At 43.3% G+C, this 14394-nt stretch overlaps 1 long non-coding RNA gene across 1 annotated transcript; it reads left to right on the forward strand.

Moving 5' to 3' along the window:
- The first annotated feature begins 7952 nt into the window (after nt 1–7952).
- On the forward strand, nt 7953–10921 carry LOC149361839 (uncharacterized). Its single transcript, XR_016288445.1, has 2 exons — nt 7953–8058; nt 10755–10921. It is a non-coding gene; the product is annotated as an uncharacterized LOC149361839 (long non-coding RNA).
- Nucleotides 10922–14394: the final 3473 nt, after the last annotated feature.

Genomic DNA, 14394 nt, shown 5'->3' on the forward strand with positions numbered 1-14394 from the left:
ATTTCGATGAGGTGAATTCGTGACAGTGACTGCTAAGGAGCTTTGCGTTGGCACGTAAAAGCCTCGTACACGCCACGCTGCACCCAGAAAAATTAATGACACCAGCAATTAGAATTGAAGGTTTCAAAAAAAACTGAGAGTATGTATAATTATGATGAAATACTTTTCTTAAACTGCACTGCATTAACAGACTGCGGGAAATATAAAATCCAAACCTCTGGCTACGGGATACAAAATTGTCCACGAAGTTACCTCGCTACTTAGATGCCCGCAAGTAGTAATCCATATAGTTGACCTACGTTGTATGCAGTTCATAACACGCCACGGTTGCCTTCCTTGGCTTAATGGTTTTCAAAAACTCTTTGACGGCGTTGCTTTAATTTTAAATTTCAGTAGAGTACAATCTGCAATTTGTTTTTTACCTTTTGGTTTCGCATTTGTTTAAATGACCGTGAACATATTTGTGCCTTTCCCTAGTTTTTATTTGATGATCCTATTCGTTTTCTTCGTCTTGGGGCGTTTAAGTTTAGACTGCTTCAGTGAAGTTCCTTTGATTAATTAATTCTATTTCCGCTAATCGTTCAGCTAGATTTCTGGTTTAATTAAAGCTGTCTCCAAATGACCGAAACATTTGGCACCCAATCTGCCCCGCGTTGGATGCTAATTGCCTGAATTGTTTCTATTCTCCTGTATTTCTAGTGTCGTGATATTTGTGTATATGGTGCGATATCTTCGGGCGGAAGATTTGGAGTAAAAAAATGAATCCTACGTTCATGATTTGTTAGTTTATTCAATTTTGTACAATATGGCGTGTCGGTATAAGCACTCGTTTTCATGAGTGGTTACAAAGCTTTCTATGGACGCTGCTGCATGTCACTTCGCCCTTGTATCACTCTGTTCCACGCAGTGTATTCAAACTGGACCTGTACTTCTACTAGAAGAAGCGGTGTTCTTATCCGCCCTCAATAGCTGCTAGGCTACATCCGCGCATATTCGCGAGGTCGCACAGTATCGTTGTCACACGAGTACAACAATGTCATCATCATCGGAATCACTGCAGGAGTCGTCTCCGGACTGCATCTTCAAAAGACTCTCGGCTTTCCGCACCATAAGTTGAACGAAAATCTCCACGATGAGCCTCACGTCTCTTCGGCGCGATCGCATCCCGTTCAGCTTCCTGCAGGAAGCAGCCAGGACTTGGCGGGCGTCGGCGTCCATGGCTAGGAACTGGTGGTTCACTGGAGCAGCACAAACGCAAAGCAAGCACCACGGCCTTCACCAGAGCGAATGAGCTTTAGGGAACGCGCCCGGTTTTTCAGTGCGAATGAGGGAAAGGGGTGTGTCCGGTTTTGTCTAATAAGATAACCGCGGCAAGATTTCCGGAAATGGGATGTCCAAAATGTCATGTCAGGTAAGGATTACAATTCCTGCACCCTCCTGATAACGTTTTCCTTATCCAGGAAGGCTGGCTAGCAGTGAGTCACGGATATCTGCATGCGTGCGTGTCCTGCGATTTTTCTGCCACCTTTGGTTAACGAATAGCCGGTTGTGTGGGGCGGCTTCTGGAAATTTCGATGAGGTGAATTCGTGACAGTGACTGCTAAGGAGCTTTGCGTTGGCACGTAAAAGCCTCGTACACGCCACGCTGCACCCAGAAAAATTAATGACACCAGCAATTAGAATTGAAGGTTTCAAAAAAAACTGAGAGTATGTATAATTATGATGAAATACTTTTCTTAAACTGCACTGCATTAACAGACTGCGGGAAATATAAAATCCAAACCTCTGGCTACGGGATACAAAATTGTCCACGAAGTTACCTCGCTACTTAGATGCCCGCAAGTAGTAATCCATATAGTTGACCTACGTTGTATGCAGTTCATAACACGCCACGGTTGCCTTCCTTGGCTTAATGGTTTTCAAAAACTCTTTGACGGCGTTGCTTTAATTTTAAATTTCAGTAGAGTACAATCTGCAATTTGTTTTTTACCTTTTGGTTTCGCATTTGTTTAAATGACCGTGAACATATTTGTGCCTTTCCCTAGTTTTTATTTGATGATCCTATTCGTTTTCTTCGTCTTGGGGCGTTTAAGTTTAGACTGCTTCAGTGAAGTTCCTTTGATTAATTAATTCTATTTCCGCTAATCGTTCAGCTAGATTTCTGGTTTAATTAAAGCTGTCTCCAAATGACCGAAACATTTGGCACCCAATCTGCCCCGCGTTGGATGCTAATTGCCTGAATTGTTTCTATTCTCCTGTATTTCTAGTGTCGTGATATTTGTGTATATGGTGCGATATCTTCGGGCGGAAGATTTGGAGTAAAAAAATGAATCCTACGTTCATGATTTGTTAGTTTATTCAATTTTGTACAATATGGCGTGTCGGTATAAGCACTCGTTTTCATGAGTGGTTACAAAGCTTTCTATGGACGCTGCTGCATGTCACTTCGCCCTTGTATCACTCTGTTCCACGCAGTGTATTCAAACTGGACCTGTACTTCTACTAGAAGAAGCGGTGTTCTTATCCGCCCTCAATAGCTGCTAGGCTACATCCGCGCATATTCGCGAGGTCGCACAGTATCGTTGTCACACGAGTACAACAATGTCATCATCATCGGAATCACTGCAGGAGTCGTCTCCGGACTGCATCTTCAAAAGACTCTCGGCTTTCCGCACCATAAGTTGAACGAAAATCTCCACGATGAGCCTCACGTCTCTTCGGCGCGATCGCATCCCGTTCAGCTTCCTGCAGGAAGCAGCCAGGACTTGGCGGGCGTCGGCGTCCATGGCTAGGAACTGGTGGTTCACTGGAGCAGCACAAACGCAAAGCAAGCACCACGGCCTTCACCAGAGCGAATGAGCTTTAGGGAACGCGCCCGGTTTTTCAGTGTGAATGAGGGAAAGGGGTGTGTCCGGTTTTGTCTAATAAGATAACCGCGGCAAGATTTCCGGAAATGGGATGTCCAAAATGTCATGTCAGATAAGGATTACAATTCCTGCACCCTCCTGATAACGTTTTCCTTATCCAGGAAGGCTGGCTAGCAGTGAGTCACGGATATCTGCATGCGTGCGTGTCCTGCGATTTTTCTGCCACCTTTGGTTAACGAATAGCCAGTTGTGTGGGGCGGCTTCTGGAAATTTCGATGAGGTGAATTCGTGACAGGGACTGCTAAGGAGCTTTGCGTTGGCACGTAAAAGCCTCGTACACGCCACGCTGCACTCAGAAAAATTAATGACACCAGCAATTAGAATTGAAGGTTTCAAAAAAAACTGAGAGTATGTATAATTATGATGAAATACTTTTCTTAAACTGCACTGCATTAACAGACTGCGGGAAATATAAAATCCAAACCTCTGGCTACGGGATACAAAATTGTCCACGAAGTTACCTCGCTACTTAGATGCCCGCAAGTAGTAATCCATATAGTTGACCTACGTTGTATGCAGTTCATAACACGCCACGGTTGCCTTCCTTGGCTTAATGGTTTTCAAAAACTCTTTGACGGCGTTGCTTTAATTTTAAATTTCAGTAGAGTACAATCTGCAATTTGTTTTTTACCTTTTGGTTTCGCATTTGTTTAAATGATCTTGAACATATTTGTGCCTTTCGCTAGTTTTTATTTGATGATCCTATTCGTTTTCTTCGTCTTGGGGCGTTTAAGTTGAGACTGCTTCAGTGAAGTTCCTTTGATTAATTAATTCTATTTCCGCTAATCGTTCAGCTAGATTTCTGGTTTAATTAAAGCTGTCTCCAAATGACCGAAACATTTGGCACCCAATCTGCCCCGCGTTGGATGCTAATTGCCTGAATTGTTTCTATTCTCCTGTATTTCCAGTGTCGTGATATTTGTGTATATGGTGCGATATCTTCGGGCGGGAAATTTGGAATAAAAAAATGAATCCTACGTTCATGATTTATTAGTTTATTCAATTTTGTACAATACGGCGTGTCGGTATAAGCACTCGTTTTCATGAGTGGTTACAAAGCTTTCTATGGACGCTGCTGCATGTCACTTCGCCCTTGTATCACTCTGTTCCACGCAGTGTATTCAAACTGGACCTGTACTTCTACTAGAAGAAGCGGTGTTCTTATCCCCCCTCAATAGCTGCTAGGCTACATCCGCGCATATTCGCGAGGTCGCACAGTATCGTTGTCACGCGAGTACAACAATGTCGTCATCATCGGAATCACTGCAGGAGTCGTCCCCGGACTGCATCTTCAAAAGACTCTCGGCTTTCCGCACCATAACTTGAACGAAAATCTCCACGATGAGCCTCACGTCTCTTCGGCGCGATCGCATCCCGTTCAGCTTCCTGCAGGAAGCAGCCAGGACTTGGCGGGCGTCGGCGTCCATGGCTAGGAAATGGTGGTTCACTGGAGCAGCACAAACGCAAAGCAAGCACCACGGCCTTCACCAGAGCGAATGAGCTTTAGGGAACGCGCCCGGTTTTTCAGTGCGAATGAGGGAAAGGGGTGTGTCCGGTTTTGTCTAATAAGATAACCGCGGCAAGATTTCCGGAAATGGGATGTCCAAAATGTCATGTCAGATAAGGATTACAATTCCTGCACCCTCCTGATAACGTTTTCCTTATCCAGGAAGGCTGGCTAGCAGTGAGTCACGGATATCTGCATGCATGCGTGTCCTGCGATTTTTCTGCCACCTTTGGTTAACGAATAGCCGGTTGTGTGGGGCGGCTTCTGGAAATCTCGATGACGTGAATTCGTGACAGTGACTGCTAAGGAGCTTTGCGTTGGCACGTAAAAGCCTCGTACACGCCACGCTGCACTCAGAAAAATTAATGACACCAGCAATTAGAATTGAAGGTTTCAAAAAAAACTGAGAGTATGTATAATTATGATGAAATACTTTTCTTAAACTGCACTGCATTAACAGACTGCGGGAAATATAAAATCCAAACCTCTGGCTGCGGGATACAAAATTGTCCACGAAGTTACCTCGTTACTTAGATGCCCGCAAGTAGTAATCCATATAGTTGACCTACGTTGTATGCAGTTCATAACACGCCACGGTTGCCTTCCTTGGCTTAATGGTTTTCAAAAACTCTTTGACGGCGTTTCTTTAATTTTAAATTTCAGTAGAGTACAATCTGCAATTTGTTTTTACCTTTTGGTTTCGCATTTGTTTAAATGATCTTGAGCATATTTGTGCCTTTCCCTAGTTTTTATTTGATGATCCTATTCGTTTCCTTCGTCTTGGGGCGTTTAAGTTTAGACTCCTTCAGTGAAGTTCCTTTGATTAATTAGTTCTATTTCCGCTAATCGTTCAGCTAGATTTCTGGTTTAATTAAAGCTGTCTCCAAATGACCGAAACATTTGACACCCAATCTGCCCCGCGTTGGATGCTAATTGCCTGAATTGTTTCTATTCTCCTCTATTTCCAGTGTCGTGATATTTGTGTATATGGTGCGATATCTTCGGGCGGAAAATTTGGAATAAAAAAATGAATCCTACGTTCATGATTTATTAGTTTATTCAATTTTGTACAATATGGCGTGTCGGTATAAGCACTCGTTTTCATGAGTGGTTACAAAGCTTTCTATGGACGCTGCTGCATGTCACTTCGCCCTTGTATCACTCTGTTCCACGCAGTGTATTCAAACTGGACCTGTACTTCTACTAGAAGAAGCGGTGTTCTTATCCGCCCTCAATAGCTGCTAGGCTACATCCGCGCATATTCGCGAGGTCGCACAGTATCGTTGTCACACGAGTACAACAATGTCGTCATCATCGGAATCACTGCAGGAGTCGTCCCCGGACTGCATCTTCAAAAGACTCTCGGCTTTCCGCACCATAAGTTGAACGAAAATCTCCACGATGAGGCTCACGTCTCTTCGGCGCGATCGCATCCCGTTCAGCTTCCTGCAGGAAGTAGCCAGCCCTTATAAAAATGGTCTATAGACTTTCTATAGACTTTTATAGACTTTATAGACATCCTATAGACTTTTACTTTTGTCTATAGACAGTCTATAGAAAATCTATAGACTAAAGTCTATAGCTGTCTCAATTTCCTTTTGTCCATAGACTATCTATAGACTCTCTATAGACTAAAGTCTATAGCAGTCTCAATTTCCTTTAGTCTATAGACGGTCTATAGATTCTCTATAGACTTAAGTCTATAACTACCTCAATTTCCTTTTGTCTATAGACGGTCTATAGACTATCTATAGACTAAGGTCTATAGCTGTCTCAATTTTCTTTCGTCTATAGATGGTCTATAGACTCCCTATAGACTAAGGTCTATAGCTGTCTCAATTTCCTTTCGTCTATAGACGGTCTATAGACTCCCTATAGACTAAGGTCTATAGCTGTCTCAATTTCCTTTCGTCTATAGACGGTCTATAGACTCCCTATAGACTTAGGTCTATAACTACCTCAATTTCCTTTCGTCTATAGACAGTCTATAGACTCGCTATAGCCTAAGGTCTATAGCTGCCTCAATTTCCTTTTGTCTATAGACTCTCTATAGACTAAAGTCTATAATTGCTTCAATTTCCTTTTGTCTATAGACGGTCTATAGACTCGATATAGACTAAGGTCTATAGCTGTCACAATCTCCTTTTGTCTATAGACGGTCTATAGACTCTCTATAGACCAAGGTCTGTAGTTGCCTCAATTTCTTTTTGTCTATAGACGTTCTATAGACTAAAGTCTATAGCTGGCTCAATTTTCTTTCGTCTATAGATGGTCTATAGACTGTCTATTGACTAAGGACTATAGCCTCAATTTGCTTTCGTCTGTAGACGGTCTATAGACTCTCTATAGACTACGGTCTATAGCTGCTTCAATTTCCTTTCGTCTATAGTCGGTCTATAGACTCTCTATTGACTACAGTCTACAAATACCTCAATTTCCTTTCGTCTATGCACTGTACACTAGAGATAGTCTGCTGTCTATAGACCAGTCTATAACAATCCTAATTTTATCTAACAATGTTCGATACACTGACTTTCGACTAAGTATAGAACAATGCCAATTTATTTTTGCACTGCATGCTGCGGGGACCTGCATCTGGTGACCGCAACTATGTCGGGAGTCCTCCACCTCTTTCGCTATTACGGAAATTAAAAAAGTATTGCGTGAGGACATTACAACACCCACCTGTGTATTTTCAGGAGCCTTGACAAGCTCCTTTTCGTTATATCGTGACGTATATTGTCAATACAGTTAAATATTTAATGCTAACAAGTAAGCCGCGGAAAGGCAGCCGTTCTTGAAGTAAAGGCGCCGCAAACTGTACTACATCGAATGAATACGCTGTCCCTTAAAGGAATCGCTCGACACAGTTCCATTCCATCTTTCGATCGTTACTGTCCAACGCGCTGAAATCAGACACATTTCATCAACGCTTCTACATTTTTCTTTAAAACGTCCTGAAAATAAAGGGGGAAAGACGGGTGTGAGAATTCAAGGAAGCGCCCATCGCTTAGAAACACCTCAGAATAGTCTCAAAGAGCCTGGTCCTCTGTGCGATTAACATCTCCCATTTATACCTTTGCAGTTTGTATTCACGTGAATAAGTTCACCGACGCAACAATCAGAAAGCCAGTATTTTTTCGTTCCTACCCTTGCACCTGTTGCTTCGGAGCCGATGACACGCTGATGTCGAGCATATCAGTTTTCTAAACACGAGCACACGCAAAAAAGACGTTATGCTATGCAACATTATAATTATTCTTTGAGAATTGTACCACATACTATTCGGTGGGAGATGCGGCGCGTATACAGTCAAGCAGTTAGATTTCGGTTCTCTTTTCACGAAAACAATAAGGTTTTTAGAGGGTATGCGAAGAATTCACGCTTATAAACCAGTTACCTTCTGTGGTCTTGGATATCAGATCAAGCTCCACACGGAAAGAGTGCGAGCGATAAAGATACGACCGTGAAATGGGTTTCTGTTTCACGTTTTACCATTTTACCACGAGACGGCGGAAAATCATTCGGGCTGCAAACAACCCTGTGCGTGGCTGCATCGGTGGAGTCGGCGTTTTTTTCGCGGATTACGTTTTCTTCAAAATCCAGCTGCATCGTCCGCTTACGGTAAGTCTATACGTTTATATTTTATTCATTTGGTCTCCTAAACCACTCTAAGCAGAGCTGTGTGTGCAGAACAGATTATGTGCGCAGTGACAAACGTCCTATCTTCGTTTCTAAGGCGGAAGCCATCGGGTTCTCGACTAGTGCTGCTTATCTCTGTGCCGCTGTCTTTAATAACGCGCGGAAAGGCAGTCTGTGCGATGCCCTTGATGATAAGCCGCTCCTCGCGAGCTGTCTACTAGAGTTTTCGTGTTTCAAGGTAGACGCGCGGCCAGAAATGTCGTTTAGCCTGTGAATGACGGCCGAAATGGAACTGTGCGGTAGTTAGCGCCGTGTGAGCTCAATTTACTTTGCACCTCCGAAAACGTACTTACATACACTCTCGTTCTGTGGTGGATTACATTTATTTTCTAATCTTTGTGTTATCGCTTGTCTGGACCTTGGAGTGCTGTTCTTTTTGAGGTGTGCATTTCCTTCCTACGTATATGGACGCTCGCTCGGTGCGCGTCGTGGGCGCCGACGTTTCAGCAAAGGTGTCTTGTAACGCTACAGACTGGAGCGCGAGACGTTTGTCAAAGTTGTAGTTAAGCAGCGCTGAAGGAATTCTTTTAGTGTGATGGTATAAAATTCATTGCCCGCGCGATTGGCCGGCGTGCTCAAACACCGCGAAGAACCCACGAGCTCCATCCCGTCTCCCCGTCGTTGCACACGTACGGATTCCTCCATGTCTGTCATCAGAGCCGTTGGCCGCCCCCGCTCGCCTGCGGGCACTTCATTTTGAAAGCTGGGTAAAGGTCGGCTCGACAAGAGGTGGCTTACATTTCTTTCCGAGTGGTTCGTTCATGAATCCCGCTCACGCGTGCACAGATTTCTCTAATACCATTTGCGCGAGAGGCAAAGTATGTGTTTCTGATTTCAGACTGCTAACTTACGAAAGCGCCGATGTAATTCGCCGCTTATTTGCGCCTAAAATTAAATTAAGCTCTCGTGTTACTATAGCTGCACCTCTTGAAAGCGTTAATTGCTTCATTTAAATACTTCGTACTTTGAGCGCGTTCAATGCTTTCGTTGATTTTTCTAGCAGCGTTGGGTTAGGCTACCTCCATGCAAGAAACACACCTCTTTACGGCGCTGTTGGGGCTGCACTTGAAGGAAAGACTAATTGAATTTCAGACGGTATTTTATCGTGACAGTAATTTGTTGTCTTAAACTCGCGACTGCTTTTGAAACGGCGCAGCTGCAGCCTCTGTGTGCAGTATGGGTTTTCTGAATAATGAGCGCGGCATGGAAGCGCTGCAACCCGCTTGTTTCTAAGAGCACGCGCAGATGTATGAGTATGCTGTTCCATCTTTGTGCTTCAAGTTATAGGCGCAAATCTGTGGTGAACTGGTCGCTTCTGCCTGCCGGTTTTGTATAGCTTGTGCCCGTTTGAGTATCGACTTACGTACACTCGGCCAAATCTTTAACTGGCCCTGGTGTTGCATCGATAAATGAACCTTGTAAAAAAGGTGCCCTTTGGCTACACTGCTGGCATATTCATGTTGTAATTTGACACGTGAGATGGCATTTCATAGTTTCTTTTTGTTAATATAACGTTTGAGTGGAGTACTTGCGTATTTCGATCAAAGTTATCAGAAATATTCATCGTCTGCTGCTACGAACAGCCGAAACAAGCGGAATACGCACCAATGGTTCTGGTGGCGCATTTGCACTTAATCTAGGTAAACGACTTGTCCGGCATGAAAGGAGTGGTAGTTTACCCAGAGGATGAGGCCATATGGACCAGATTCATTGCTGCGTCTGCCGCTTGTTTCAGCTGTTGTAGTGGCAGACGAATATTTCTGATAACGTTGATCTAAACACGCAAGTGCTGCACTCAAACAATATATGAACAAAAAGGAACCACGAAATGACATTTCACTCGTCAAATTACAGCATGAATATGCCAGCAGTGTAGCTAAAAGGCACCTTTTTTACAAGGTGCATTTAGCGATGCAACACCAGAGCCAGTTAAAAATTTGGCCGGGTATACCAGGCTTCACGCAGGGTATTTTGAAGCGCTTCTTCTATAGCGGTTATAAGAATAAATGCTGCAATATTCTTTTTTTTGGATCCCTGTGTAAGGTGCGCTGAATCTGTATTTTATGGAGGTGGCATTCTTAACACCTCCTTGCGAGTCAATGCAGATATGTGACACAATTGTTCAATGTCTTCTGTTACAAATAATGTAAAAGGATTGCCATACAGAAATCAGTATCAGTACTGGATTCAGAGTAGAGTGCTCCAGGGATTACGGGTCTTTGTTACAATGTTTTATGAAGACACTTATAATCTGTCGTGTATTTACTGAGATGATTGCGCCGGCGTGATAGCTCAGTGGCTATCATGTTCGTCTGGCGACCTGAAAGATGCAGGTTCGATTCCGGCCTATGCGCTCGCATTTTAATAGAGGCAAAATGCTAAAGGCTTGTGTACTCTGCAGAGTTGGCCGAAATTATTCCGCAGCCTTTCACTTCAGCGTCTTGTAGCCTGTGTCGCCTTGGGTCTTTGAACCCCATAAAACCAAACCAAAAGATCAAGATTGCCTTTCTAGAATGGCATAGCCAGGATATGCCTTTCATTGTAAAGCACATGTGTAGAGATGGTATGGGAATTTTTTTTTCAGTTCCTCTGTTATTTTTTTCCTTTGTGCTGTACAGGTGAACATGCCCGGATGATTGACTGCAGACAACAGGCCGCAAGAATGCTTCTGAGGAAACTAGCGGGACTGTTACTTTCAACATTTATGTTATTGTGCATTCTTATGGTCCATGTATTGCATATTCCCGGCCTGGATAGCTTGGAAATAAAACTAAATTTGTAAGTATATTGATTGTGCCATTTGTGAACTCTGGTGACTTTTTTCAGTGGTTGTAGACTGTCTATGGGCAGTTTATAGATAATGGTCTACTAATAGTTTAGTAGACAGAGGTCTATAGACTGTCTATAGACAAAGGTCTATAGCACTGCCAGGCCACACACCTATGGAATGTCTATAGACATATGTCTACTGGACCAGTAGACTTTTGTCTGTAGACTGTCTATAGACAGTAATCTACAGGAAGTCCATGGCCATAAGTCTATAGGTCGTCTATAGTCCGTCTATAGACAAGTGTCTATAGACGGTCTATAGACAACTCTATAGAAAATGTATGACCATAAGTCTATAGATCGTCTATAGACTGTCTATAGACATGTGTCTATAGACTTCCTATAGACCTATAGACTTTCAGTAGACATTTGTCTATAGACTGTCTATAGACAAAAGTCTACTAAAAGTGTATGGCCATAAATCTATAGACTGTCTATAGACCAGTCTAAAGGATTTGTCTATAGACAGTCTATAGACTTCATAGACTAAAGTCTATAGACAGTCTATGGACTTTCTATAGAAATTTTTATAAAGGAGGACTTGGCGGGCGTCGGCGTCCATGGCTTGGAAATGGTGGTTCACTGGAGCAGCACAAACGCAAAGCAAGCACCACGGCCTTCACCAGAGCGAATGAGCTTTAGGGAACGCGCCCGGTTTTTCAGTGCGAATGAGGGAAAGGGGTGTGTCCGGTTTTGTCTAATAAGATAACCGTGGCAAGATTTCCGGAAATGGGATGTCCAAAATGTCATGTCAGATAAGGATTACAATTCCTGCACCCTCCTGATAACGTTTTCCTTATCCAGGAAGGCTGGCTAGCAGTGAGTCACGGATATCTGCATGCGTGCGTGTCCTGCGATTTTTCTGCCACCTTTGGTTAACGAATAGCCGGTTGTGTGGGGCGGCTTCTGGAAATTTCGATGAGGTGAATTTGTGACAGTGACTGCTAAGGAGCTTTGCGTTGGCACGTAAAAGCCTCGTACGCGCCACGCTGCACTCCGAAAAATTAATGACACCAGCAATTAGAATTGAAGGTTTCAAAAAAAACTGAGAGTATGTATAATTATGATGAAATACTTTTCTTAAACTGCGCTGCATTAACAGACTGCGGGAAAAATAAAATCCAAACCTCTGGCTACGGGATACAAAATTGTCCACGAAGTTACCTCGCTACTTAGATGCCCGCAAGTAGTAATCCATATAGTTGACCTACGTTGTATGCAGTTCATAACACGCCACGGTTGCCTTCCTTGGCTTAATGGTTTTCAAAAACTCTTTGACGGCGTTGCTTTAATTTTAAATTTCAGTAGAGTACAATCTGCAATTTGTTTTTTACCTTTTGGTTTCGCATTTGTTTAAATGATCTTGAACATATTTGTGCCTTTCCCTAGTTTTTATTTGATGATCATATTCGTTTCCTTCGTCTTGGGGCGTTTAAGTTTAGACTCCTTCAGTGAAGTTCCTTTGATTAATTAATTCTATTTCCGCTAATCGTTCAGCTAGATTTCTGGTTTAATTAAAGCTGTCTCCAAATGACCGAAACATTTGGCACCCAATCTGCCCCGCGTTGGATGCTAATTGCCTGAATTGTTTCTATTCTCCTCTATTTCCAGTGTCGTGATATTTGTGTATATGGTGCGATATCTTCGGGCGGAAAATTTGGAATAAAAAAATGAATCCTACGTTCATGATTTATTAGTTTATTCAATTTTGTACAATATGGCGTGTCGGTGTAAGCACTCGTTTTCATGAGTGGTTACAAAGCTTTCTATGGACGCTGCTGCATGTCACTTCGCCCTTGTGTCACTCTGTTCCACGCAGTGTATTCAAACTGGACCTGTACTTCTACTAGAAGAAGCGGTGTTCTTATCCGCCCTCAATAGCTGCTAGGCTACATCCGCGCATATTCGCGAGGTCGCACAGTATCGTTGTCACACGAGTACAACAATGTCGTCATCATCGGAATCACTGCAGGAGTCGTCCCCGGACTGCATCTTCAAAAGACTCTCGGCTTTCCGCACCATAAGTTGAACGAAAATCTCCACGATGAGCCTCACATCTCTTCGGCGCGATCGCATCCCGTTCAGCTTCCTGCAGGAAGCAGCCAGGACTTGGCGGGCGTCGGCGTCCATGGCTAGGAAATGGTGGTTCACTGGAGCAGCACAAACGCAAAGCAAGCACCACGGCCTTCACCAGAGGGAATGAGCTTTAGGGAACGCGCCCGGTTTTTCAGTGCGAATGAGGGAAAGGGGTGTGTCCGGTTTTGTCTAATAAGATAACCGCGGCAAGATTTCCGTAAATGGGATGTCCAAAATGTCATGTCAGATAAGGATTACAATTCCTGCACCCTCGTGACAACGTTTTCCTTATCCAGGAAGGCTGGCTAGCAGTGAGTCACGGATATCTGCATGCGTGCCTGTCCTGCGATTTTTCTGCCACCTTTGGTTAACGAATAGCCGGTTGTGTGGGGCGGCTTCTGGAAATTTCGATGAGGTGAATTCGTGACAGGGACTGCTAAGGAGCTTTGCGTTGGCACGTAAAAGCCTCGTACGCGCCACGCTGCACTCCGAAAAATTAATGACACCAGCAATTAGAATTGAAGGTTTCAAAAAAAACTGAGAGTATGTATAGTTATGATCAAATACTTTTCTTAAACTGCGCTGCATTAACAGACTGCGGGAAATATAAATCCACACCTCTGGCTACGGGATACAAAATTGTCCACGATGTTACCTCGCTACTTAGATGCCCGCAAGTAGTAATCCATATAGTTGACCTACGTTGTATGCAGTTCATAACACGCCACGGTTGCCTTCCTTGGCTTAATGGTTTTCAAAAACTCTTTGACGGCGTTGCTTTAATTTTAAATTTCAGTAGAGTACAATCTGCAATTTGTTTTTTACCTTTTGGTTTCGCATTTGTTTAAATGATCTTGAACATATTTGTGCCTTTCCCTAGTTTTTATTTGATGATCCTATTCGTTTCCTTCGTCTTGGGGCGTTTAAGTTTAGACTCCTTCAGTGAAGTTCCTTTGATTAATTAATTCTATTTCCGCTAATCGTTCAGCTAGATTTCTGGTTTAATTAAAGCTGTCTCCAAATGACCGAAACATTTGGCACCCAATCTGCCCCGCGTTGGATGCTAATTGCCTGAATTGTTTCTATTCTCCTCTATTTCCAGTGTCGTGATATTTGTGTATATGGTGCGATATCTTCGGGCGGGAAATTTGGAATAAAAAAATGAATCCTACGTTCATGATTTATTAGTTTATTCAATTTTGTACAATATGGCGTGTCGGTATAAGCACTCGTTTTCATGAGTGGTTACAAAGCTTTCTATGGACGCTGCTGCATGTCACTTCGCCCTTGTGTCACTCTGTTCCACGCAGTGTATTCAAACTGGACCTGTACTTCTACTAGAAGAAGCGGTGT

The sequence above is a fragment of the Amblyomma mixtum genome, chromosome 2 (assembly GCF_055824585.1).
Source record: "Amblyomma mixtum isolate Tamu chromosome 2, ASM5582458v1, whole genome shotgun sequence".
Taxonomy (NCBI): Eukaryota; Metazoa; Arthropoda; class Arachnida; order Ixodida; family Ixodidae; genus Amblyomma; species Amblyomma mixtum.